Source organism: Rhagoletis pomonella, unplaced genomic scaffold (genome assembly GCF_013731165.1).
Source record: "Rhagoletis pomonella isolate Grant_MI unplaced genomic scaffold, Rhpom_1.0 Rhpom_scaffold_00003, whole genome shotgun sequence".
Taxonomy (NCBI): Eukaryota; Metazoa; Arthropoda; class Insecta; order Diptera; family Tephritidae; genus Rhagoletis; species Rhagoletis pomonella.
Window position 1 is genome coordinate 91,927,112 of NW_023458557.1, and position 26,072 is coordinate 91,953,183.

A 26,072-nucleotide genomic window follows, 5' to 3' on the forward strand; every position below is an offset into this window, starting at 1 on the left:
AAAAAAAACATGAATGAGTCTCGCGACCCGTCACCGTCGCCAGCACCCACAAAACAAACGACAGGCTGGCAGACAAGTAGTAGCGTGGAGAGCCAGAGTCAACCAAAATGGGGAGCACACTCACGCGCTCCACACAACAAAAAGAGCAACAACAAACAATACGATTCAATGAGAAGAAACGATTGGAATAGGTAGGGTAGGGAATGAAGTGATGCGACGACGCATTGCAAATGGTTCGAGTATTTTAATCGACGCATATGCAGATATGCAAGTATGGATGTACATACATACATACATACATCTGTAGGTGTGCATGTGCATAAGTGGTGAACGGAAGTAGAGAATGACCAAAAATAAAAGTCCCCACTACCACCCAGACGAAAATAACACTACTCACGCCTAACCTCGCAGCAACCAATGAGGCGAAGCGCACTATAAAATGCTTAATACACAGATCGGCAAAAGTGCCGTAGCGGTAATGGCGGTAAAGTGAAATTACAACAACAAAAATATTAATATAAACTTTAAACAGAATGTAAAATTGGTTGCTTCCGTTGAATGCACTTACTTACGACGTGTTACCGAAATTCGCCAGCGATTTCTTGAATGAAAACGTTTCGCGCAAGAATATTACGTTTTATTCCATTTTTAATTTTTGTTTTGGTGATGGAATCAAAGTGTAAGCAGTGCTAATCAGCTTAATTTGAAAATAAATATAATAAAATAATAAATGATAACACATGTGAATCACACAGACAGGAAATTCAAGCAATGATTTTGTTCTTAAGAGCAATGATCTCTTTATTGGATGGTTCTAATGAGACCTTGGACTTAAGAAATCATGAAAAAACGTAGATATTGCGTAGCGCGGTTGCTGTGGCCGAGTGGTTAGTGGTACGTACTATCACTCCGTAGGACCTGGGTTTGATCCCCTGGTCCGAGCAACATCTAAATTAGAAAATTTTTCCTACCAGCGAATAGAGAATCTAGCCGGACAAAACTATTTTAATAGATTGGCGTTGATGGATTTGTACACAAATTGGTATCTACGATCTACTAGTTTATGGGGCCACTGATTACAAATCTCAATTCAGGTTTCAAAAATCCAATATGGCGGATCCAATATGGCGAAATAATTTTCAAAAATTTATTGAATTCGCTCAAAACTTGTTACTCAGAGTATTTCGAAGTTTTTATGGTGGCTGATTACTAATCTGAAAGCAGGTTTCAAAAATCGAATATTTTAAAAATTGAATTCGCTCGAAACTTATTGCTCTGGTGTTTCTGAAAATTGAAAATAATTGTATGGGTGTCGCAAAAACAAAAATTTCTCTGCTACTGCTAACTGACTTGCATCGACTAGCCAACTTATTCTTTATTAGTAAAAGAGATCAAAAAATTATTTACAATTATCTTTTGCATTAAGAAGCAAGCCATGACATTTTGACGCTATTCGCATGACTCTGATTTTTACATTTTGTCCCGCTAGTTTAGTGAGTCCGAATCCTCGACAGGCAATGGCCAACCTCCGAGTGTATTTATGCCTTGAAAAAGCTTCTCATACAACCATTTGCCGTTAGCAGGCGGGGTAAATTTGTAGGTCTCTGCATTTGTCTGATGGGATGAGAAGCTCGGCCAAAGACTTAACATAGCATAGCGAAGTGGAAATACATAGTATAGCAATGAAAAGATTTACTGAAGATCTTCGAGAGTTCAAGGCAAAAATTTCGAAGACTAAATAAAGATACTAACCAAACCCATAGCAATAAGTGGGTAATATCCATGGTCTATAAAACGGCTGACATAGCCGAATAGTTACAGGAGCAAGTCTCACCGTTTCAATACGAAGCACGCCATAAACACGATTTTTCTCACAGTAGTTGGGCCTTAAGCAGATCAGCACGGAAGCTGAGCCAACCATGATATGGATTTCTTGATCTCCCCGAGAACTCTGAGATTAATATTTACATAAGCTAAGTGCTAAGGCAATTTAAAAACTCAGCACAGCTTAACTCGAGATGAAAAACTGGGACACAAACTAGATAGCACAAAAATAGAGCGATTTCTTTTCTTATCAAATTTGAAATTGTACTATATTCAACGAATTTCGCAAATACGTAGCATATGAACTTTAATTTTCGAGATCATCAACAAAATACACCAAACTACTACATGTTATATTATGTCTCAACATTTTCGTGCGAATAAACGAATGAGATGTACAGACAAAATGGGCATGACTAGACGACATACTACCACACAACGAAGAAAATAGAATATTAAAAATAAACAAAAGCAGATCAAAGTAGTAAGACTAGTTTCTAGCTACAAATACAATGCATCACCAACTACAATACGCATATGGTTCTATTAAGTACGATTAACGTACACGCTGATATACGCACGGATTCCAAGCCTATACAGAAATAAGCTTGCAGACACAATCAACTCAACAGTCAGACAGCCAGCAGTCAATGGCCGCCGCCACCGCGTTCGTTTGTGGGGGGCACACGCACGCATGCACGCAACACAGTAATATAATATCAAAAGAAAAAGGTATACAACAACTACAACTACTACTACAACTACAAAATATGCTAAGATGTGCGTAAACAAATACAAAAACACAAAAACACATACCGTTGATGAAGAAGAACGCCAACACGTTTTGAAAAAAAAAAAAAAACAAAAACCAGCGGACGGATGAACGGGCGGACAGTCGTGTGTTCTTTCGTTATTTGCTGGTTGTGAACGACCGGTAGTAGTAGTAGTAGTAGTAGTTTGGTGCGGTGGTGTATTCGATTGCTGGCTTTGGGTTTCTTTTGCTCTGCTTACTTCTTCTTCGAGGGAAATGAAGCCAAAGAAGCGTGTGCTGCCTTGCTAATGAGTGTAAAAACCTGAGCTGCTGAAGACACAACGCCTTAAACTTTGTACAACACTGTACTAATGCCTTAACAATGTATGTATATCTGTTGACTTTGTTAATGCCGCCGCTACATATATCTTGCTTAGCTCTCTAGTTCTTTGTTTTCATTACGTATTGTTTATAGTATCCTTATTTTTGCGCTCGAGTTTTGCTTTGGTATCGTAAATCGTAGTCGCCAATAACTTTAGTTACATACACTACTACTACGTCGGCTTTCCAAGTGAAGAATCGTATGTTGAGGTCAAATGTGTACTTGTTTTTACTCGGCTTGCCTTTCTTTCCTGTGCCGACTTTACGACGGCCTTCGATAATATCGCCGGACAAACGACTAACCTGATCGTAAGGAATGTTTTGTTATTGTTGTCGTTGGTGATGACACTGTAATGAAAAATTAGAAGAAAATTGTAATGAAAATGTGCACATAGAGCAGAGCATGATCTGATGAAAGGTGAAAGCTGGAAATTTTATCTAAGGAACAGTTAGAATGAGACAGAGGGAAATACATACATACATACATACATATGTATGTATGAGCGAAAATGCCGCATGTGCAAGTTGCATAGGTAGTCGAGGAATGTGAGGAATATGCTTGTTTATTAATATGAAAAAGAATTGAGGACATTTTTCAATGAGGTTTAAACGGTGAAAAGTAAACAACAGCTATAGTTATTGTCTACTCTTTACCGTACAAAGCTTTTATCCATCCTTCAAAGGCAAATTTGTACCTATACGCAAACTTATAAAGAACCAAAAATTTATGCACAGCTCTCAGAATACCAAACATTAATGCCTAACTTTCAAAAAATTAAAAACTGAAGCCCAACATTTCTTTCAAGCGTTCCCTAAAAGACATTCTGCATGGTCGTATTGGGTAGAAAACTTTATCCAATCAATATGCTGATCACTAGAGGTACCACAACACAATCGATACGTGAAATTAGAATTCGTGTTTGAACAATTTCCTTAAAAAAATTAATCATCTTTAAAGCTCTTTCATTTAAAAGCTACCCTCAACAAAAATTATCTTATTAATTCCAAGTAAAAGCAATAAGTAATTGATTTCTCAAAATCGCACAAATTAATGCCAGCCTACCATTCGTAACTTATACAAATCCCTCAGAAAATTAAGCCTCAAAGAGCTGAGACCAAGTGCACATAAAAACAGAAAAGAGAAAAATTAAAAATAAACGACATCATCAGAAAAAGAAAAACAAAATAAACGTTCAGAGGAACTCTGACAAAAACAAAAGACAGCTCAAAGCAAAACTTGAAAAACGACGCCAAGATTTTTTCCCTCCAAAAACTTCCACTACTACGGGTTGTTTGTGTTCCAACGCAAGGGAGCATAGCATACGTTAAGGCATTAGGTCGTTGTACAAACGTCATAATGAAGTTAATCGCTGTAGTTGATAATTATACGAGGTAATATTGTTTATGTAGTAATGGCGATAATGACTGACTTTGGAGAGCATGTTTTCTGTGCATTTGTATACAATGCAGTTGTTGTAAGCAACCAGTTAAAGGGTTTTAAAAAGCAAATACGAACAGTATGAAAGGTAAAACATAATAAACGAAAACGTAACAAAAAAAAACTGAATGAAAACTTGTACATACACATATGCATAAATATAGGGAGAAAAAATGGAGTACAATAAGCGAGACACGGAAAAACATTGAAAACACCGCAAAAAAAACAAGAAATTAACAGTGAAAATAATCGCTAAGGTATACACCACACACCACAACAACGAATGTATTTGCATATGTACATACATATGTATATATGTACGTACAGATGTACTATGTTCACGTGCATGCAAATATGTAAATATGTATGTTTGCATGCATGCAAATGAGTACAAGTGCTCACAACGCCAGGTCCATGGTCAGATAGGGTGCAGGAGGATTAGAAATCTAAAGGTGGTCGGTCACCTTAGTAAGAAGTAAGCAGCATAAAAAGTTATCAAGCAGAAGGTGATAAGTGAAAGTGGGGGCGAGATGGAGCCTTAAAAGCAGTTCTTTAACGTTAATTTTGTTACTGGCATAGAGAAAAATGGAAATCTTCATAACTTAGGGACCGAGAATAACCGTCAAATAACAAGATTATTATGTTTAGATAATTGCAAAATTGCTCTTTTTATTTTATTATTATTATTATTTTTTCGATAATTTTTAACCGTTATGATGGAGACTTCGTTTTTATAAGCGATTTAAATCTTTTATGATTCAAAATATTAAATCTTAAATAGTCAACGTGGAAGGGGAAAAAGCAGGCAATTGAAATTTTCGTGCTTTTTTTTTATTAAAAATTACATATTGCACATTAATTAATTTCATATTTCTTTTCCAGGGAACGAGAACAAAACATATGATCGAAAATAAATTTCTCGTAGTATCCCAAGAACGATTAAAATACCAAAACCGAAATGAGAACAAAACTGTCGAGAATATTCTTAATTGGAATTATATAAGAACAAATCCCTGTGGAACGTTCTCAACGAGAGCAAAATGCGAACATTTCGGGAAAATTACTAAGAGAACAAAATGGGAACAAAAATCTAAGGAACTTTCTCTCGAAGAACAATTTGGTAACTTAAGTCTCAGAAACTTTCTGACAGAGAACGAAACGGGCACAAATCTTCGCTGAACTATTCCCGAAGAGAGGAAGCGAGGGTACAATTTTTCTCATAGCGTTCCATTAGGATAAAAAGTTTAACTATTAAAATTAAACGTAAAAGAACTGAAACATATGTAATTATGCAAATAAAGTAAACGAAAGACTTAAGACACGAACTTTTCTTGCAGTAGAAATGATTAAGCTTTCCTTTGGCTTAGAATTATCAATCGTGTTTCTTACTGAAACTATTTATCATTTCAACACGCAGATGCCTCTCTCATTCTTAACGTAAAGTACTCAAAACTTTTGTTCTCGTTTTGTTCTCTAGCAGAACGTTCCGACAGAATTTGGTTCTTATTTGATCCCCCTTGAAAACGTTCTCGATACTTTCGTCTTAGGAAACGTCCCCGTGTTCTTATTGAGAACATTCCCGAGGTCGTTTTTTTTTTGTGTTCTCATTTTGTATCCGTTCAAAGAGCTCTCAATACTTTTGTTCCCGTATGGTTGTTTTGCAGGAACGTTCTTGACATTACATTTTGTTCTCGTGCAGAACTAAACCAAAACCGGAAGGCGTTCTCTGATTTTTATCGATTCCAAATACTAAAATAATAATTTGCTTTCACCACCATGTAGAGATATTTCCCCCCTTTTCGGTCAGTATCAGAATTTATTTTGACTGAAAAATGGAGTTAGCACCTTTTGCAACGGCGGTACTGTTGTTTTATACCTTTCCTCATACCCCACAAATTTTGTATCTTATATTTTTTTGCAAGCAATAAATTAATAGAAATTGCCGATCGTAACGTGCGGATCGCTAGGATTTGCTCATGTACGCATACTTCTAAGTTGACTTAGCATGGCATGGTTTGGAGGCGTCGATATATGTATGTAGTTTTTTGACCTCGGCCCAAGCCGATTTATTGGTAAGCTATAACGAAAGTGGGAACCTACGAATTCTATCGGATCTTATTTACTCCAAAATGCTCGAATCCCACGCCTTCTTCACTTTATAAACGCTGTCGTGAAATTAAATTTTTATCTACATTACATGCAAAAATAAAAAAAACGACATCAGCATCAGCAAAACGCTGCTACAGGTTTATTTACATTTTTACAAACCCAAGCGACTTCGCGTCTTTCTCACACCCTTTACGCTACGTATGTACGAATTTACATAGGTACGAGCATGCGCGCATGGCGATCATCGCGCTTTTGCCATATTTATGGGTAATTTTCTGTGCGCGCACGCGTTTTACTGAACAGCGATCCACGTCGAGTGTGCGCCAAAGAATAACGCGATGATGAGATGTTGTATAGGTGGTGTGGAAGGTGCTGATAGCGGTAATGTTTGGTGTTAAAGTGTGCGCGCCTGTATGTGTACGGTATTAAGAAGTAATGAAACTTCGCTTCGACGGCCACTCCATGGAATGTTGTCAAGAATTCTGAGAATTCTTGTGGGACGTCGTCGACTTGGATGGCTGGTCATACAAAACATATACATACATGCATATGTAAGTGAGACGGTAATGCTCCAAAGCATATACAATGTAGTACATATAAAGCGAGTATGTATATGGAAGCAAGTTAGAACGAGCTAGTGAGTTCGATGGTTGGTGGAAAGGTGACGTGAATGTCAGATACTTGTTGGGAAGATTGGCTGCCTATAAAAATATAAATACTTGCACAACAGCAACTGGCAACCAGTCCAACAAACCGACATATGCGTGCAGCGGACCCACATTTCCCGCTCATTACGTACGACCAAAAGAACAACTGGTACGATAAGGAATCTCAGGAAGCTGCAGAAAAAAAATATGCCGCCTACAGGACCACACAGCGATCGGCCACAACGCGAGCTATGGGGTACCGATAAAGGGAAATGAAGAGTGAAGCGATACGTATTTGCCGTAATGAGAGAGACCGCAAAATACGGGGTTGCGAAAAGTTTTAAATGTTGGCCGACAGATAAAACTACCGAAAATTTTGCCAGAGTTAGGCGACTTACGGAAGGTTTCAAGACTAGGGCGAACTCCTATAAGAATCACCATGAGGACCTAGTGAACTATGTGCAGAACGTACAGAGGGAATGGTAGCAGCACTGAAAGTAGTGAAAAAGGCGGTACGAGCCGCCAGTCGATGATGACGGAGTTGATGTCCCACCGCCTGCCTATGACGTGGAACGAATAGCAATTACTACGTGGCTGAAAAACAAGAAAGCTGTAGCTGCGGCTACGCTGGCTAGATCATGCCGTTCGAATAGACAGAAACGCTCCAGCTCCGAAAGTATTCAACGGGGGTCGCGATGCTGGTAATCTATTATTGTTATTAGCTACCAGCAGGATTTTATGGAAATTGCCTTTATTTCTGCTAAAGAGATAGAGTATATTCGATTAAGCGTGTCCATGATTTAGCTTTCCCTGATTCCATATATACACATTTGATGTTGCCTTTTTTTGCATTGATCTCCAATCATACCCGTGATTGATGAGTCAAGACTATTTGATCTTAAATAATACCCACATGAGACTAATTGCGGCTAATTAATGGCCATAGTACGCGATTGAAACTAATCCCGGAATATTCTTTTTAGATATTCGTCGGAATTTTTTTTTTTAGGGAATGAGCATAACCGATTGACATGTACACACAAGCATACCTACATTTTATATCTCTGTTCTGAACTGGTGCGGTTCTAGAACATTTAGACCAGCCATCGTTAAAGCGACGGACTACTGGATCGTGTTATTAATCTCTTTTCCATGCAGACAATTGGCGAATTTAAACGGCAATGTCCTAGGAAGTGGAAATTGTCCCCCGCTGCATTACTTTTTCTATAGTTCGGAACCAGTCCTAAATTCGACAGATGGGATCTAGTTCGCTCTGCATCACTTTTCGATAATTCCGAACCAGTTCTAAACTCGTCGACTTAGATATAGATTTTTTTCTTTGAGACATAACATTTTCTGTGACTAAATATTTTGGACTTAGCAAATTTGCATATTACAATTAGAAATAAAATAGCTAGTTTTATCTTCAAGAAGATTACTTTTAATTCTTTCATCAAAATATCATCTTTTAAAAAAAGTGGACTTGAACCAAACTTTTTACTCTTAGCTAGCGTGGTATATAGTTTTAAGAGGTGAAATAAAATAGGTTTTTGAAAGTTGGCTTGTTGCTTTTGAACTAGTTGGCATTTGGTTACCGTCGGCCTAGTTCGTTTTTGGCGATAAAGTTCTACTACGGAACTAGTAATTTGGTTTACTAGTGTCGGGGTGGGTTTCCCTGCAGGGTTGATATCAACTTTTTATTGCACAATTCACCGCACATCAAGTGTTACGATAACTAATACATATGTACATTGAGTCGATTTAACGGTTTTCCGCATACTTTTGCACTAAGCCAAGCCAAATAATTGTTGTGCGCTAAACGTGTTTGTTGTGCGGACGCACATTGATTGGCTTAGGCATTTTCACAACATAATTTTGTTATTGACCATCGAACGGTAATTGATTGAATTGCCACTTGTGTGAATGTATGCACTGCATTCTTTTTCGAAAAGCTATTTGGTTATTCTTAGGCTGTGTGATGTGTGGGAAAGAATTTCATTAGATGATGACACCGCACATTAGGGAAGTTTGTTGACCCCATTTTCTTTAAGACTTAAAAAAGATTAAATCGTTTATTTTTGTTTTTTGACTTTGTGGTTCTAATGATGTTGCAAATGTTGCTTTATTTTCTGATACAATTTTTAGGTTGAGAAGGGTAAGAACTTCGGGAGGAGCTCAAACTCGTCGTTGTACTCTTTTGTTTTGTTTAGTATAAGACGGCGATTTTCGACTTTTGTATTATTTTTTTTTATTTTTCAGTTTTATTCCTAATGAAATTATTTCTAACACAATAAATAGTTTCTTGTAATCCCATAAATTATCACAACAAAAGTATTATTGCACTAAAAATAGCATCAGACAAGTTAGGTAAATAAATGCAAAGGTTGCAAGAATTACAATCAGTCATGCAAACAATAAACTAACAGAGCTGGCAACCACTTCTCGAGCTCACTTCTCAGAATGTTTTGTATGTGCATATGTTCATACTATACATGTATGCAGAAAGAAGGGTCAACGACGTTTCCATAAGTAGCATAATATTTTTTTAGCGTGTGGCAACATAAAAAATTAAAAAAATAAAATAAATAAAATATGAGAAAAGTACTCTGCAAAATCAACTTCCCCCTTTTTTTAACTGAAAGGAGCTTGTTTTTAATGTTAATTGTGCGCTGGCGGCGGCGTTAAGGCAACAGTTTTTAATAGTTTAATTTTTCATACACGAATGGCGCAAAAAAAAAAAAAGAAGCATGTCTAAAAATATATCTATGCATTATCAAAATAGGGGAGCCTGATGGCAGCCGACATTACCTAAACCGCAAAACACCAAGCGGAAAGAAACGGAGACAAATGCAAAGCGCACGCGATATTTTTGATATTTGTTATAAACTTGACTTAAAAAAGGGGGAATTGGAAAAATAGGTAAAATAAAATGTATCAATGTACATGTGCAAGCCATAGAGTTATTGAAAGAATTAAGAAGAAGGTAGCAACAAATTTTTAATACTCATTCCAGAAATAAACATTTAAAGAGAAATATTTGAGCTATCGCTGTTGTGAATTTTTTTATTATTTTATTTTTTTACTTTATAATTTTTGGGAATACATACATATGTATGTACATATTTGTTTACATGTAATTCAGGATAAGGCAGTTTATGTACTAATTGATTTGATATATCGTCGGTGATACTGCAAAACGTTCTATGTCACTTATTACCTCTGGTGCTTAATTGATCTGTTATCTGTATCTGTTCGCTTCTGGCAGCCGTTCATCTTCATCGGCCAAAGGTAGACAGTTAATGAAAGCAATAATTTTATTTTATTTGTTCATATTGTTCAATTGTTTCAGGTGCTGGGTTCGAATGCAATCAGGCGCAATAAAAATATTCGTTACTTTTTTCCGAACTATGAAAAAGCATCTGTGAATTGCCGAAAGAAAGCGTTTTGAACGAAAAATTCAATACAACAAATTTCAGAAAAACAGCCAAAAACGTATCCGTTTCACAACCATTTTCGGCACTTTTCTGTACATACGTTTCGGCCGCACACTTTGATGGAGAAACGGATCGTCAAAGTATCCGGACAAAAATCCACATTTCATCCACCTTTTCCCTTTTTCGGATTTTTTGCTAGCTGGGAAATGTTCTTGGGTACATTTGTATCTAGAATTCCGTTCTTGCGTTTACTCTTACAAATCATAAAAAATTATCAGCCCAATTCTTGATACTCCCGGGGCGTTTGTTCTCCGGGAATTTATTTCTTCCGAGAAAGAAATCCGCCAATAATTAACTCCCAGGGAGTGGCATTTTTCCGAAAATTTGGGAGGAAGTTTGAATTTCAAAAAAGCTGTTTGACACTTTTTTGACAGTTGATCTCCGCCCTTTAATACGAAAAATCGTCAGGGAATTTTTATTCATGATAGGAGGAAAGGGAAAAGAGAGAAAACTCCCAGGGAGTTTCTGTTCAGAATCGGCCTGTATATGTCTTAAGAACATGGGAGTAAACAAAATACACTACAAAAAGATTGTTTTAGGGCAACATGAAATTTTAGCTCCCTGCTGGAAATAATAAAACACTTTTTTAACATTTAAAGTATGTTGTAGGTACAGCTGCACCTAGTGTTCTGTATAAGGGTTAAAGGGATGTTAATCGGAATTTCAAACTTTTTAACAGATTTTTTTACAAGAATTCGAGTATGAAGTTCTATAAGCCATTCAATTTTAGTACAACAAAAAGCAAGCTTTAAGTTGCTAAAATATTCCGTTGACTTTTGATAATTATTTTGGCTTCCATACAAAACTATTCGTTGTATGGAAGAAAATGCTCAGCAACGCCAACAAAAAAAAAAATCACAAATCAACGTGATTTTTTAGCAACTTCAAATCTGCACTTTATTATACTAAAATTGAGTGATCAAAAAAATGCATACTCGAATTTTTGGAAAAATTCGGATTAGAGTTAGAAAATTTACTATATTTTCCTTAATTTTCTCCAAGGCTTGAGATTTCGATTAACATGGTTTTTTTTTGTAGAATGAGCTATATTTTTATAAAAAAATTAACGAACACAATTTACCATGAAAAACATTTTGAGTATTCAAAATACTGCTGAGAATATCTGTATGTAGTTAATGACAGGATATTTTACTTAAAAAAAAAAATATAACACAAGGGTTCCATGACACTCTCATACACACACATAATATGTACGTATCGAGGACTGAAATCGACGCATTCACGCAATTATCGAATTCATATTTGCTTAAGGCAAACGGAAAAGTGCTGCGGAAAAGACACAAACAACTCCAGCATTCCAAGAAGTATATTGCCTTTTGAAGATGCACAACAATGCCACAACCAACCATCAGCAAACGAAATAAACAAGAAAAAGGAAAAAGAATTGGCTCTGTGAGGCAGGAACGTTGCAACACAACGACAACGTCGCATGTTGCGCATAAAGGAATTCGTTCATGGAATCCATGGAATTGAATAAATGTTTGCACCACCATCACCATCATGCTGCCGGCGTCGTCGTCCTCCTCATCGATGCAGTGTAATGATCAAAACAACAAAATCGGAAAACAAAAAAAAATTATCATCCAGCAATTGTTGCCATCTCTGATTGCTGCTGAAAAGGCGTACGTAGTACGATCGCCATGATTCGGCGCGATTTCATGGCTTTGCCATCCACAAATATGTATGTATAGATGGTAAACCCACAAATATCATAGTATGTATCTGTTTGCTGTTTGAGTATGTAGATGATCGTCGACGCCACCACTTCCTACTACCCCGTAAAAGATCAACAAGCTCACTGCACTGGTATGGCATGCGAAGAAATGCTCATCTTGAAGGCGGAGTTCACGGCAATGCAAAAACACGCCACGCCAAATTCCTTCCCACGAGGACTACCACGTTTGTCTGGTTCTAGCCCGTATACCTACATACATAAGTTATGCGATCCATACAAACGCTTGATTAGTTGTTCTGTTTGTCTGTCTGGTATGTTATGCTCCTTTTTATTTTGTATGTGCCGCTGCTTTGTTATTTTTATTAATGACTTCAAAAAATGGGTTCAAGGAACGTTGAGAATTCAATGCCTTTAAAGCGAAGAATTCTTTGAACTCAATGAAGGACACTGTAGCAGACATAAACAACATCGAGTTTTGTTTTTGTAATTTCTTCTGGTTGCTATGTTTAGACGTGACTTTGTTTTTGAAGTTGCAGCGTTAAGCGAAAAATTGGCGCCAAAACTGTATTGTGTCGCCGCCATTGAAAAAGAAATTTCTGAGAAATTTTAAATGAGCACACGGTTCAGAAACATGGAAAAAGAGAAATATTAATTAATGATTTTAATACCCTCTTATACCATGTTCTGACCGACATCGAAAACATGTTTTCATTGCTAAAACTGGTTTTCGACCGAAAACTTGTGTTTTCGTCAATGAAAACTCACGTTCCACTCATTCCAATCGGTGTCTGCACTAGTTTTTTTTCGATTATTTATCGAAGTGGAAGTCATATTTTATCATCTTTAATACGCCATTTCGGATTTATTGTTAATTGGCTGACCAAAATAAAATAAGCATGGAAGTAAAAGGTTGTTAATGAAAAGAAATTGAAGGAAAAGTATTTTGGTTTTGTATTTGTGCAGCAAAACTGTAAACAAAGGATGTAAGAAATGTCAACGAAAACACCAACAGTCGGTGTGAACAGCCTTCAGCCCACAATCCCATTTCATTGTCGGTCAGAACATTGTATTAGCGTTAAAAAACACTTGGATTTGGTTTTAATATTTGGCATCACAACGGTTTGTCGGTTTGGGCCGCGACAAAAAAAAAACAAAAAAAAAAACTACGCCAATCACCACTCTCGTGTCCGTTCCGACAGTTGTTGTATTGGGTGCGAGCCACTGATTTCGCTATCCACGGTGTTCCATGAGTAAGGCAGATGATGATACGGTTTGTGTGAAGCGGGGTTCCATTACATGCAGGACTTAAGAAGCTTAAACATGTCAGATCCTTTTCTAGAAAGGTAGGGGTTTAACTTTCTACACAGCAACGCAGGTGCAGCAACTGTCCTGTAAATGATGGTTACGAAATTAATTGGGGTTGTCGCTTGAGATCTGTACAGCGGTTTCCCGCGACATTCCAGTTTCCACCGAAATATGACTGTTCGGATCGGTGTGTGGTACACCAAATGTATCAGATCCTATCAAACATCGAGCCCAACATCCATCCAAAATTCCTATAAAATCCAAAAAGTTGTAATAGGAAGTGTTCGTGAAAATTGTAGGTATCCGACTAAATAAACATAAAATACATAACATCCAAGAGTCACTGTTGGTCACCGCAGCTGTAAAAGATTCGCACACAAAGCTGGAACTGATTCATGAAGAAAGAAAAGAAGAACACATAGTAAAAGAATGTAGGAACGTAAATAAAAATAAACCAAATACTTACTAGAATAGTAAAAGAAGCACAACAAAACGCATTGATTGAGAGCAACTGATGCTGAGAATTGGTATCAATCCAATCGAGTAGGCAGAATTTTAGCAATGTCGTGACAAAAACAAACGCCAGCTAGAGCCAAAGTCAATGCAACCATAGTTCCTGCGTACATACATACATGTATGTAAAGTGAGCAATGAGACCCGTTGGTGCAGCGGAAAAAGCAGTGCGATATTAGGGCGTTGAACCAACCAGCGTACATTGCAAACGCGGTTGTGAGCGTAGAGAGTAAAGCACACATCATCGACAATAAATGGATACCAATACAAATATAACTAACAAAACAAAAGTTTCAATTAGTATAACTTGGCCGCAGCCAAAACAAACGATAGTCGAGCATAAAGTCAGGGCAAACGACCGACTAACTGACAGACAGACAGACAGACAGACAGAGACACAAATCGACCAAGTAAACACTATGGTCTGGGAATGGGCTAGGCCGCCTAAGAAGCATAAAAACCAAAGTCAAGCAGCGAGTGCCGGCGATTGCCATTGCTTGATTTCAGGTACCTCGGACTGGTGCAAGGAAAACAATGAAGTTGTTGGCCGTCGTCAACGCCATCATCCCCATTACCAACACCATCATCATCGTCGTCGTCGTCGTCGTCGTCGTCGTCGTCGTCTTGACCGACAACAAGCATGTTGCGGGGCAACATTGAGGTTGGACATAAACAGGAATGCGCAAAACTCAATAACGACGAGTAGGGAACTGATGATGAAAGCGATGAAAAAAAAACAACATGTACGAAAAGGAAGTAGAGAATCAGCACTGGGAGCGGCACATTCGGTAAAAATATGCAAACAGAGTGCAAGAGAACGTAAACAATGTGAATACATAGCATTATACTGAGGTGAGTAGTTTTACATGAGGTGAGTAATTTTTTGTATTAGTGAATGAAGACAGTTTGAAGGCAATGGGAGTATTTTAAACAAATTGATGTTTTACGCATACTTATGCTTATACGTTTATGATTTAATTATTATTAAAATACAAAACAAATGTAAAAAAGTAAATACATTGGTAGTCGACGTAATTAGCACAAGTACTTTGTGGTTGCTGTAAATTTTCGTGAAAAAATATATATATATGCATACTGATTTAAGGAATTTTGATAGAAGAAAATTGCATTTCCATTTCTTGTGCGTTATTTTATATGAATTTTTAGTTTTTCTTGAGAGCTGTAGACAGGCCTTTACATTGAAAACTTGTTTCCTTAAACAAATTGTCATAAAATTTTCAACTTTTTATTTTACGCAGTTTTTACAAACTCTTTTGGTTCGTTTTGTAGCCGCGCTCCTAATTTTACATTCACAAATTTCCCTGTGGATTCGGTTTCAAATAACCTATTTCATGCTTGCACTTTCACACATTCACATAAATTTTTGTGATTTGAATACGCTTGCTTTGCTTTGTTGTCAGTGAAATGAAAAGTAAACGTCAAAAGGTGTTTAAATGTGTAAAGAAATTCACTACGCTTTCTACTACGGGTTTCTAAAGTTTTTTGTCAAAAAATAGCACAAGGCATGTTTGCAACAGAAATATATGCCCGTTCCATTATGTTTTGAGGAAAGAGTGAGGCCACAGGCTCGTGAAGTATCAGATGTCAAAATTCCTTGGACACACACACCAAATAATGGCAATTTTTTTCTTAACCGTTTTCTTGAGAGCTGTATACTGGCCTTAAACGTGTAATTATATACTGGATCCGTGCTCCTAATTTCACATTCACAAATTTCCCTGTGGATTCGGATTCAAATCACATACATATATGTATATTTGATGCTCTCACTTTCACATTCACATAAATTTTTGTGATTTGAATATGACATGAAAAGTAAATGGCAAAAGTTGTCCAATTTATTGAAATGTAAGTATTTAAATCCAAGTTTGAAGTGACTAAAAATTACAGTTAATTTTTGAAATTTTTTTTTTGCTGACATTTCGGATTTTCTTCCATAAATCGTATGCTCAAATATTTTTTTAGTCAATATACCGATGGTCCTCTGCGATAACGGCGCAACTCAAAATTAAAAAAAAAAATCCCTTACTACTGTTAAGTGTCTCGTGTCTCACTTTAGTAATCCTTACTACTTCAGTAATCCTTACTGCTTACGTTAGTAAGGATAAGACATGGATTACACAAGGATTAGCAGTAGTAAGAGTTTTGAATTTTGAGTAGGATCGTTATTGCAGAGGACCATCGGTGCAGAAAAAAATTATCGATTGGTTAAAATTTCTATAAATAACTAACTTTTAATTAGCTATGACAAAACTAACTTTAAGTTAGTTGTAGAGTCGTGCAATAGTCATGCAGACGTTATCGGGAGTTTTTTTTCCTTACAAGTTTCTATTTAAATATCCTCATCCAAAATTACTTTCAATAGACCTTTTTTCTGCACTTCGCAGATTCTTTTTCGTATTCAGGACAAATCAAATAAAGGACGAAATTTTATATGATCATTTTGATGTTATGTCTGATCGAATTCAAATATGAGACCACTTACAAAAGAGCATGTAAACAAATAAGCAAATATGTATCTAATTTTAAACAAAAAAAATAAGTTAATAATTAAAAATATAAAAAAATTTAATTTTTTTATTGTTGGTTTATGTCCAAAAGTAGTTAGCTACAAGTTAGTTGACATCTAATGCAGAGGAAACAAGTTCTCACTATTTTGCGGTCATCGCCCATCAAAAGTAGTTAGTTACGGCCAAAGGAAATAGTTAATAAATAGTTACCACTAGTCGACTGCTAGTTAGTTAATAGTTAGCTACAAACTAGTCCCATTTCCTGCAGGGTTCTTATGATTAATGTCGTCATTTCGATAGATATTATGTATATTTACCGACAATGTTATCGATGTAAAAATTGCTACATAATATTTTCTTTTCATTGTCAATGGAAAAAGCAGGTAAGAAAAGTGAAAATAAGGAAATGAAAAAAAAAAAAAACTTTTTACCAGACAAAAACTTTATCCTCGATGCATATATTCCTGCTATTTTAATTCTAAAGGGTATACTGGATAAGCTCCACTGTCGAAATTCATCGAAAGTTGTTCGATCTGACATGTATAATCTAATGTATCTGGAATATTCCAAAAGAACGTACTGAACATTTCCCGACACTTTTATTTTGGTGTGTATTTCTAATTTGAACCCAGCTACCATGTTTTATATGTACCTACGTTCTCGCCGATTCAACAAATTGCATAGCTACATAGTGCGTTCAGGGTTAATAAATAAAAAGGGTAGTGTAACAGACAGAAAATCTAATCGAAATGTTTTAACAATATTTCACACTAGTGTGAAAACACAGACTTCTACAAAATAGTATTTTGAAATCACGTTAAAAACTCATTACAGCGATGAAATCTAATTATAAAACCACTAAGAATATATATCGAGAAAATGCAAGTGAAAAAGAAACTAAGAGGCGTTAAAAGAAACCCACAACCAATCAACTAACTGATGTACAAAGTAAAATATTACTATGACCGTGTGTACATACATATGTGTGGATGTATGTATGTATTTATATGTACAAAGTAATTTTAATGAACATCGCGTTGAGGTCGGTTGCTTTAATGCACTCGCAGCAGCAGCAGGCGACTTGTCAACGACGACGAACGACCGCCGACAAAACACCAACAATAGCGCACTGCCTTTTAACAGCTACAAATCAATTTTCAAAGTTCAAAGCGTAGGAGTCTCACGCCTACGCTGCTGGCGAGCTCCTCATCAATGGCTACACCCACAGCGAGCCAACCAGCCAGCCAGCCACCCACTTTACTTCCGCACTTCGATGTTCCATAAACATAGTGGTGGCTTCCTACACACACACACACTACACACGGCAACGGCGAGAAAGCGAACGGCTGACGAACCAACAAATCGACCGACCGACCAAACGCCCAGTAGGCAGAAAAGTAAACCAGCGAATTCCCTGTTATGTGTAAAACTGGGAGTGGTACCATTGAGTAAATAATGTTGTTGTTGTTGTTGTAACGTAGTATAACGGTTTGCATTATGTGTATGTACTGCGAAGAAGCAGCAAACGTAGAGGAAGTGAGCCAAACGGAAGTTGCCACGAGTGTGCCACTCCTTCCTCCAGCTCTCGCGCCAAAGAAACGTTTAGTTTTAACTGAACTAATTACACAATAGAGCAGCTAAATTAAAACTATGAGTAATAGTAAAAAGTGATGCGGGCGAATATACTCGTAAAAGAGCACAGCGGCAACCCTTGACTCCATTGGATACCAAGAATATAAATTCTCATATTGTAGCATATTAAAAGCTTTAAAAGGGGCAATTGGGCATAGCACCATATGCTGGTGGTGTTTTTCGTGCTTCACTTGATATATGACGGAACAATGTTGTAGTGCACGCACCACTGATCACTGAGATCAAATGAAGCAATGCATAGGTAATGGCCAAGGGAGTGGTGACGAGACAGTGTTGATGATGATGAGCGAGTAGAAAATTGATTTCAACACAATAAAGTGCAAACAATACAGGCGGCCGGTCGGTTGGTTGGTCGGGTGGTGGGATGGTACCATATTAAAGCAGTAGTAACTGTCAAAACGACAGCGAAAGAAAAAAATAAATAAATAGAACAGCGAGATGTTAAGTAACGACAAAACATCAAAAGTTTTCTTAACATCTTTGAATGTATGTATGTACATTTAATGACATCCAAAGCATACATGCATACGAGTACATATGTATGTATATACTTTCCGAAATATGTAGCATAAAAGCCATGATGACATTGTATAAGCTGGATTTAAGTGCAGAAGCAAGTGTCATCGCGTCTTCGTCGTCATCATCAGCAACAGCAATAACAGCAGCAGTTATGTACGTACTACGTTAATGTTAGTGACAGGCTTTGACAAATATTAAATACTATTACACATTTTACAATATACGACGTAACAGCAACAATCAAAAGTTGATGAAAGAAGCTTATAAGCAAGAAAGAGGAGCAACATACAAGCTATTGTCAGTAGAGAAACTTACTTACATACATACATATGTACATATACTTATAAAACAAGGGGATATGAGCGAAGGCACATAAAGTGACAAGTATTTTGCTGATATACAAACCAAAATGCCATGGAAGTGCGGCCATTGAAGCATCATTGGTTGCCAAAGTAAAAAGGGGGTATTTGAGAACATTACCTCACCCAATGTACTGAAGAAGTTCTTTGCAGAAAAATCCCATATATGTATGTACATATGTATATAAATATACATACACATGTAATGGCAGGCAGGCAGCTCACTTGCTTCTTGCTTAACTACCCGTGTTGGCTTAACATTCATACAAGTTCAACAACCCATTTTAAAATCGATCAGTGTTGTTCTGCACATATTCATGTGGACAGCGAATGCCATTGCAAGTTGAGAAAAACTTGTATTATGAAGTCAGAAATGTTTTAAACTGTTTAGCATTTTGAGCAATGCAGAATTGATATAGGATAGGTGCCGATTTTGTTCCAAAAACACCATATCAGTGGACATTTGAAAGAATGACTTAAGCCGAGTTCGCCCCATTTTTCTGAAAATCACTTAATCAGGCAGGTTCTGCAACTCATTTCCGAGCGAGTTTCAATCTAATTCGCTTTGAATTCAAATTGACAGTGGTTGAAATTCACTTGATATTATTTAAGGCAACAAATTTTTGGAAAAATTTGCAAATTTTTTTATTACGAAAATGCTCGAAAACTGCTTGAATGACTTTGTTTTTGTTTTCTTTAATCAAAAATTCAAGATTTTTTCGTTCATTTGGTATATGGGAAGTATTGGTTGATATCTTCTAAGTATGTTTATTTGATTCAAATATATGGGCATAAATGATTTCCCATACAAAATCACTTCGTCATCATTTTGCATTCGTTGGAAGTGAGAGAAGGAGACAAAAAGTATGTGCGTGTAGGTATTTCGGCTTTTGAATAACAGATGGCGCAATATTTGTAAGAGGCATAGGTGAAATGGAATATGTAAATGAAGAATATGATAAACATACAAGTAAAAACACAGATAAATATAAAGAAAAATATGAAGATGAGGATACCGATAAAAGTAAAGATGAAGATAGAGGAAGAAAGATCAAAATAAAGGTAATTATAGAGAAAAGGATATAGGCTAGACAGAGACTCAATCTGGGGACTATTTCGGGATTTTAAAGATTTTCGCAATTCTCGGGACTTATCGATATAATAATCGATATTTTAGCGGTATTGTTATCGAAATTTTTATCGATTTTTCTATAGATATTTTCGGAATTTACCAATATAATAAACGATATTTTTTTATCGATTTTGTAATCAATTTTGTTATCGATTTTGTAATCGATTTTTTATAGATTTTGTTATCGACATTTTTATCGATTTTGTTATCGATTTGGCTATCGATATTTTTATAGATTTTGTAATCGACTTTGTTATCGATATTTTTTATCAATGTTTTTCTCGATTTTATAATCGTATTTGCTATCAATATTATCGATTTTGTTATCGATATTTTTATCGATGTTTTTATAGATTTTGTTATCGATTTTGCTATCTATATTATTATCGCTTTTGTTATCAATATTTTTTTCTTACAGGTCTATTCTGCGCTGGTAATAAAAAGTTTGTAACCGGTAAATAAAGTTCCTGTCAATTTTTAAACCCTTTTCGCATTCTGTGTACTCTTGTAACCGGTAATTTTTGTTACCATGTCATAAGCTGGTAACAAAGTATTGCCCCGTGAAATATGCAATGCCAGAGTTTGCACAATTCTTCATAGCTGAATTGCTGAATATTTTAACTGCAATACCAACGTACCTAAAATCGCGGTGACAAGAACTGGTAACATTTTTGGTAATAAAATTTTCCGGTTACAAAATCATCGGTAACGTGCAGAATAGACCTGTAAGTGTTGCTTTCGTTTTTGTGCTCTTAACCATATCACGTATTCTACGTTTAAATTTAGCGGCTGTGTCTCCGATACAGCCTGCAGTTTTTTTTTTTTTTTTTTTTTGATTCTACAATGGTTCCAGGAGTGTTTTTATGGTTTCAAAAGCGCTTGGCAAATGCTTCAAGCCTGGGCAATTTGTTACAGAAAACATGTTTCGTAGAATTATCGGAAATTATCAGGTCGAATTTCGACAGTAACTGGCAATCCTAGTCCAAAGAAATAAAATATTAAATAATTTTTAGTTTTATTTTTCCAGAGTTCTTCATGCTTTTTCATCATTAATTACTTCAAAAGTAATTATCGATTGAATTTCGAGCAAAAAAAAAACTGTAAAGCAACGGAAATGTGAAGAAGTAACTATGCCAGGAATTTCTTCGCCCTTTCGCCAGCGCCCCTAAACGGACGAAAAATTGGCATTTTCGTTGAGTTTAATGAATACGACAGACGTTGACACTGAAATTAATAATGTTGAACAGGAATATGCAAAAAAAAAAAAAAACAAAATCAAGCAACGCTAACGAAACGTGACTTGTAAGCAGTGTCACACAAAATTAAAAACTTATGTTTTGACGAAAGAAAATGGAAAAATGCCAAAGGGCGTTGAAATGGTGGCATCAAAATGTATGTATACTACATGCTCTGTATGAATAAGGATAGTAGAAAAGCAAAGTGTATGCATGCTATACATACATATGTACATACATACATACATATATTTCAACTCACACGCACATAATTTGTACGTGTGCATAAAATGAAGCAGGAAATTTCTTTTGTGCGCTTCTAGTAAATTTAAAACTACGACTAGTAGTTTGTGTAGATTCTGCTTCCCACGCAACCAGCTAGCGAATGAAATTTTACACACCAATTTTCTAAGAAGTGTCAACTCAAACCGTGTTGCATTCCATTCCAAATTTCGGTAATAGTAAAAGGCGTGCAATCGTCGTTCCTGCTGTGCGTATATAATTGAATGTTGGTGAAAGTAATTCAAGATCCGCGTATTAAATTCCGTTGAACGTGTAAGAAACTACCAGTAAGTAATTTTCTTTTCGGCAAGATCCTTTATTAAGGATCGTTTGTTTTTACTGACGAGTTACATAACCCTAATGCGATAGTTAACCTTTGATTTTCTGTAGAAAAATTTATAGTTAAATGAAGAATGTTAAAGCGCAGTTAGTCAACGACGTAGCGTAAACGTAGGTTGACGTACGTAGTAGCATATAAAATTTACTGTTGATAGAGAGAGAGAGAGAGAAACAATGGCAAAATCAGCGCCATGCGGTGGTGAGTTTTCGTTAACACGCGAATCCCATAAGGTAGATCGTGTCTGCGTCAACCCAAGTCTACGTTACGTCGTTGACTGTTTGCGCTTTAAGTTACTGGCCATCTCTACAGGATACGATTTATTGCTGTCCAGCTCAACTTTTGCTTTTATATTAAAATATCAATAATCTTGCCGCCATGAAGTTTTCGCGCAAAGGAAAATCTATATTGCTGTTGAAGAGCAATGAACGGTATTCATTGGTAATTTATATTCAGACATATGTATGTATCAAAATATAAACTTTATCCTGTGGGGACGGCCTGTAATCACTGCACCGTGAAACGGTCCTAAGAAGAACTATACAAACTAGTTGGCGTATATGCTTTCTTTTACCATCGCAGCAGCTTAAATTTGTTCCGGGCAACCTTTTGTGGCCGAGTTACATACGTAGACGCTATTTACACGATGACTTTTCAATCTGCGTTTTTTTTTTATCTGTTCCATTTTCAAAAGTCTTCTAAAATCTCTTTACGTTTGCACGAACACTGTTTGTTTGCAACGTTTTTGCGTTTTTTTGGCGTTTTAGAGCGGAGCGAATCGCAAAAAATGTGAGCTCCACATATTTTTTTTTTTATTTAGCATGTGAAAGTGTTTTGTAAGACAATTGAAAGACGGTAAGCAAGATAGTTGGAAAGATTTTGTTTATTCTGGCACGAAAGTCTTACAAAACAGGTTCTCTGCCAACTCTTATGGTGAAAAGCTCTTTTGACAGAAAGACAGTGGCAATGTCCGAGTGAGCGAAGCACTGGCGTGCCAATTGAGATGTTCGAGGTTCGAATTTTCAGAAAGCGGTTTTTTTAAATTTATTTTTTTCTACTTTTTAATATATATATTTTTTTGTTTTATGTTTGTTATGTTTGTTATTTTTTAAATTTTTATTTTTCCTATTTTGTTTATTCTTTTATTTTTCCTATTTTGTTTATTCTTTTATTTTACCTTTTTTAATTTTTTTATTTTTCCTTTTTTAATTTTTTTATTTTTTTATTTTTCTCTTTTTTATTTTTTTATTTTTTATTTTATTTATTTTTTGTTGATTTGTTAATGTAAGTTTTTTAATGTAATTATTTTTTTTTTATACATAATTTTGTTTTAACTATTATTTTTTTCTTTTTTAAATAAATTTTTTCTTTTTCTAATATAATTTTCTTTTTACTTTTCGATTATTGTTTTAAAATAAAAATATATATATTTTTTAATTTAATTTAATTTTTATATGAATTTATATTGTGTAAACTGAACTGTTCCACAAGCTTAAAGTGTTGATTTTATTGCTATGTTTGGAAAACGTATTGCTAAAAACAAAACAAGCAGAACAACGATAAGATTTCCTCGCTAGCAGATCTCTCAATTAGTCTTTCGAAAGAGAGAAAAGAGCTGCCAAGATAGTTGCCAGAATTGAAAATTGTCTTACGAAAAATCTTTCTTGCGATTATTTGGGTGATTCACTGGAACTCGAATATGTGGAAAATTCTTAACAAAAATTTCGCAGTTCAGCAAAACTAAGATTTTTTCCGAGGATTTAGAACTTTTCACATGCTGTTCAGTCCAAGTTCCGCTTGCGCAGCTTCATTTTGCTACAAAGACTCAAACAATGAAAAACGTTTTAAGGCAATGCTCTGTGAGTTTGTCAATCAGTTCCGCATTCGTTTGATTTTGTTAGACATTATAGTTCTGATGTTCTTTTTCGTTTTTTTTTTTTTTTTAATATTAATTTCATTGCATTCGCCTTACATTGCAAGCAGGCATGCTCCAAATTTTTGTTCATGTAGTATGCGACTGTACAAGCAAATCAAAATAACAAATAACGAAGGAAAACTTGAAACAATAAACAGCGGGAAAACGGAAAAGGCAAACACCTTAAAATAGGCAACAGGATTGTTGTTGCTTTTATTATTGTCATTTAGATGCAATATATGTATGTACGTACGAATGTGTACAAAAAAAAAAGTAAAAATGCAGCAAAAACAAATGCACATGCAGAGCAGAGAGCGAAAACAGATGCTTAACAAATGGGATCGGAAAACAGAAAATCATGTTGGAAAGGAATAGAGTACAAATGCACAGAGAGAGAGAGAAAGAGAGAGAAAAAGAGGAAGCGAGAGAATGCCAAATTAACACAAATGTCATCAACACCAGATGCCGGCTGCTTGGAAGGAGACAGATGCAAGCAACGTTGCTCTTGAGTTCGACGATTTTGTGTACAAATAAACTGGTAGAACATGGCAGCATTGTTTTTGTTTATGTTGATACTGATGTTGATACTCATAATGGCCATAATCATCATCATCATCATCATCATCATCGTCTGAGAAGCAGCATAGCAGATGCCACCAGTTATGTTGGGCGGTGTTGTTTATTTCGTTGCTCGGTTAGTTGACGCCGTCATCGGTTGCTATTGGAATTGACTTGCTTGCTGCACGCTCGTTGATTGCCGCCGCTACTGCTGCATTGGCTGGGAATGCAGCATGTTTTCGAAGTGAAAAACAACATGGCATTATGTACAGTACCCAACACAAAATAAAGCGACAGAAAGAGCAAACCAAAACAAAACTCAATACAGAGTATGTGCATGTATGTGCATATGTATAAATACGCTGCGACAGTGTTTTGTTGGCGTTGGCGCAATTTATGAAATATATGTATGTAAATACCTGCAAGAAGATGGGGATTTGATGCATTCTCGGGAATGCCTTACTTTCGTTTTGAAGCAAATCTTTATAAAACGTAGAAATTAAAATTTTCATAGAAGATTTTCTATATGTTTCTACATTTATGCCCAATAAACATTGGGCTTGCTTAACAATTCGAAAATGATTAGAAAACCAATCGTTTTTTCGCGTCCCACCATCGATAACGAATGTACAATAGGTCGGTAGTATTCGATTGGAGAACTAGGCCATTCTCCAGCAAAACGAAACCTTCGTTTTCACAAATATTTTTCCTCTTCGTTATGAATTCGAAATCGAGCAGATTATCGAATTGAAATTTTATTGTTATATTGGATATCGAAAGTCTTTTTCTAACGTTCGCCACATTGTTTATTGAGTTTTTTATTTTAACTAGTAATTCTTCGATAACTGATTGTTGTTGTATATTAACGAGTATAAGTTCAGAGACCCAGGAAATGAGTTGTCAGGTCCTATAGTAGTTACTTGGTTTTATTGTACTTTCTAATTTTCGTATTCTTGAAAAAATTACCTTTTAGGCACTTCTACCCGTTTTTGCACGCTTTTATTAAGTTTCACCAGTGTGTAATCGAATCTTACAATCAATTTTTTAACCAACTTCCCGATCAGCTAGCGACTTGAAGCTTCAAACTTAGCTCAAAATCTTATATCTCCAGAACGAGAAGAGCTAACAAAATAAAGAATTCAGGAAAAATTCTGTTTGATAAAAAAAATTAACTTGACCTTTCAAATGACCTTCAAATGTAGGGGCCTGAGAACACTATACAGTGAACTTATAAAAAAATTTTGAACACATGTATTTGTTGTCCTTGCGTTCAGACCTCTATTTCCATGGTCGCAGGAAGCGAAGAGTTCATTAAATGCTGTCTTTAGGTCAAAAAGAGACAACAATTTTTTTACTAAGAAGGTCTCTTCTTATAAATGTGAACTTCAAATGA

The 26,072-nt window shown here is 35.9% G+C and overlaps 2 protein-coding genes across 5 annotated transcripts in view; both read right to left on the reverse strand.

The window, feature by feature from the left end:
* The window catches only part of LOC118735785 (protein spitz), a 16,358-nt gene extending 13,628 nt beyond the window's left edge, over positions 1 to 2,730 (reverse strand). For 2 of the 3 annotated variants that reach the window (XM_036465744.1, XM_036465745.1), the window contains exon 1: positions 2,641 to 2,729. The gene's annotated coding sequence lies outside the window, so the exon portion shown is untranslated. Of the gene's footprint in view, positions 1 to 2,640 lie in introns of all 3 variants that reach the window. The other variant, XM_036465743.1, reaches the window with a different exon arrangement.
* The window catches only part of LOC118735786 (DNA-binding protein RFXANK-like), a 54,571-nt gene continuing 31,135 nt past the window's right edge, over positions 2,637 to 26,072 (reverse strand). The window contains exon 4 of one of the 2 annotated variants that reach the window (XM_036465747.1): positions 2,637 to 3,304. The gene's annotated coding sequence lies outside the window, so the exon portion shown is untranslated. The remainder of the gene's footprint in view (positions 3,305 to 26,072) is intronic. The other variant, XM_036465746.1, reaches the window with a different exon arrangement.